This window comes from Schistocerca nitens, chromosome 5 (genome assembly GCF_023898315.1).
Source record: "Schistocerca nitens isolate TAMUIC-IGC-003100 chromosome 5, iqSchNite1.1, whole genome shotgun sequence".
Lineage (NCBI taxonomy): Eukaryota > Metazoa > Arthropoda > Insecta > Orthoptera > Acrididae > Schistocerca > Schistocerca nitens.
Window position 1 is genome coordinate 127,071,087 of NC_064618.1, and position 3,268 is coordinate 127,074,354.

Below are 3,268 nucleotides of genomic sequence, written 5' to 3' on the forward strand. Positions count from 1 at the left end.
CAGACTGTGGGGCACACACAAACAAAACGCCGTGTTATTCTCGGGCGAACGACAGAGACGAAGCAGACAGCGGCAATAGCCCCGTAGCTTGGGGGAGCAGCATTCTTTCGAGCCTGTAAAGCTACAATGCATGCATCGTCATTAATTAACGGCAGGATTTATGGAATATTCTCGCATATAGGAGTGTATCAAAAGGTTCTCTTCTTTCTAGGTACGTAGGAATCAAATTCCACCTGTGCGAAGGTAACTGAAAGAATCTGACTGTCTTACACAGGGTGACTTTTCGATGTCTACGGAAAAGCAAACGAGGTACAGATAATACCGAAAATTACGTACCGTTTTTTTCACGCAAACCAATCTGCGTCTACATACGTACTCTGCTAACCACTGTGCATGCATGGCAGACGGTTGAATGTATGTTTATGTTAACCGGGGACTTAGAAACGACGGAGAGGCTCCGTCCCCGCCGCAGCCACAGTGGTCCACAACACCACGACGACTGCTGCAGTCCACTTCACCCCTCCGCCACCCCACACCGAATGTGCGTGAAATCTTATGGGACTTAACTGCTAAGGTCATCAGTCCCTACGCTTACACACTACTTAAGCTAAATTATCCTAGGGACGGACACACACACACACACACCCATGCCCGAGAGAGGACTCGAACCTCCGCCGGGACTAGCTGCACAGTCCAGGACTGCAGCGCCCCTGACCGCTCGGCTAATCCCGTGCGGCCCCCACACCGAACCAAGGGTTATTGTGCGGTTCGGCCCCCGGTGGACCCTCCCAGCGAAAGCCAAACCAGACGAGTGTAACCCCTATGTTTGCGTGGTATACTAATGGTGGTGTACGCGTACGTGGAGAACTTGTTTGCGCAGCAATCGCCGACATAGTGTAGCTGAGGCGGAATAAGGAGAACCAGCCCGCATTCGCCGAGGCAGATGGAAAACCGCCTAAAAACCATCCACAGACTGGCCGGCTCACCGGACCTCGACACAAGTCCGCCGGGCGGATTCGTGCCGGGGACCAGGCGCTCCTTCCCGCTCCGGAAAGCCGTGCGTTAGACCGCTCGGCTAACCGAGCGGGCTATGGCAGAGGATACTTAGCATGTTTCCACATATTCCAGTCGCATATGGAGCGCGGGAATGACAACTGCGTAAGTGAGTGCTGTAATCAGTCTGTGCCATCACAGCCGCAACAGGATCTATACTAAAGGTAGAGTCCTCCTTTAAAAGTGGTCCTTGAAATTTTGTAAGCAGACATCCGCGGGATAATTGCTTCTATCTTCAAGAGTCTGGCAATTTAAGTTTTTCGACAGCTCCGCGACGATCTCCAGTTAGTCAAACATACTTCTAACCATTCGTGCCGCTCCTCTTTGGATACGCTCGATATCCCCTGTTAGTCCTCCTTGTATGAGCGATATTCTACGATGGAACGCAAAACTGATTTGTAAGCAGCTTCCTTTGTAGGCTGACTGCATTTTCCCAGTATACTGCCAGTGAATAGAAGTCTACCACTTGCCATTACCTACGACCGAGCCTATGTGATTATATGCTACAAATTGTTACATCAGGTATTCGTGTGAGTTGACCGATTCTAGTTTGTGACTTATTGATACTGTAGTCACAGGATACTACGTTTTTTTCGTTTTGTGAAGTGCATAATTCTACGTTTACGAAAATTTTAAGCAAGTTGCGAATATTTCCGTCGCTTTGGAATCTTATCCAGACCTGATGAAATATTTCAGCAGTTTTTTTTTTTTTCAGATAGTACTTCGATATAACTAACTGCATCACCTGTGAAAAGTCAAAGGTTGCTATTAATATTATCTGTCAGGCCATTAATATTCAGCATGAACAACAAGGCCCCCAACACACTTTCCTCAGGCACACCTGAAGTTAATTCTACTTCAGTCGATAATTTTCCATCGAAGGCAATACGCTGCGTGTCCCCTAGCAAGAACTCCTCAGTTCAGACAATTTTTATTTGCTGTTCCAAATAATCGTACTTTCGTTAATATTTACAGACATTTTTTTCTGTAGCTTACATACGACAAGTCGGAATAACATACAACTCACTAATCTGCATCTGTACATATTATACATTAAAGTCCGCTGCCTCGGATTCGTCTGCACGTTCGAGCTAATCTCAGGAACGACTGTAGGTATTTTGATACGGTTTACGCTAATAGACTGATTCAGAAGGAAGGTTTGTGTTTATTACTACATACTACAAACAAGTAAATACTTAGTGTTATCAGTGTGGAGCCAGGATGAGTCGCTAGTTCATAAATAAAACGATCACATCATAAAGATTTAATGGAGGTGCGTCGTCTAAACTGCGCACGTTGGTCGCAGAATGCAGGAAGAGTTTCAGTAGTGAAACAACGAAAGAGGGTTATAACAAAGGGAACACTGCACTTCGTGCATAGGTACCTGGCGAATGTTGTCGAGTGAATAGAGCATATTTTTCATCGTACGTATTCGTCTCATGCTGTCAAACTGGACCACGATGTCTCCCTTGCGGATGTCTATTCCGGCCGCAAGCGGTTCTCGATGATAGTTTCACTGAACTAAAGACTGAGTTTCCAAACCTTTATTAAAACAAGAATGCAAGGTAAATTTACGGCGGTTTCTTATATAGTCTTAAGAAGGAGGTCGAACTTGAGTGCCGCGTCAACCAGATGCAGTAAAGTCTGAAAAATCTCACTTATAACTGAGACTCGGTTCGAATATTTCAAAATTTTCACTTTCTCGTTAAACTGCAGCTCGTTGGAATGACATGGAGTGCCTAAGGAATATCAGAAACTGTCCAACTTAGCACTGAGGTTGTTACAGGTTAGAGAAAGGTTACGAGTACTTTCCTACTTCTTCGCCATTCTTCCTTAAGGCGTTCGTCAGAACTAAATTATAATCTTCCTTCATCTATAATTCTTTGCCGGCCGCTGTAGCCGAGCGGTTCTTTCTGAGTTACCTGTTGTGCCACATTGAAGTAAATCAATGATAATCACTGCCTTACAGTCGCAAAACACGGCAGTCATGATCTTTCTTGCCGACAGCGTTTGTAAACACTTCATCGGTTTCGTGGGAGAATGTGTGTGTGTGTGTGTGTGTGTGTGTGTCCCCACTCCGTCGACGACCTTTTTGTTTCATAGCTGACATTCTTCACTCAAGGCTCGTCCCCATTTATGATACGATCGATAGCTTTGTTAGCATTTTTTCTCGTAACCTTCAAGGAATGTCAGTGCTGCAGCCAGTCTCTGTTGT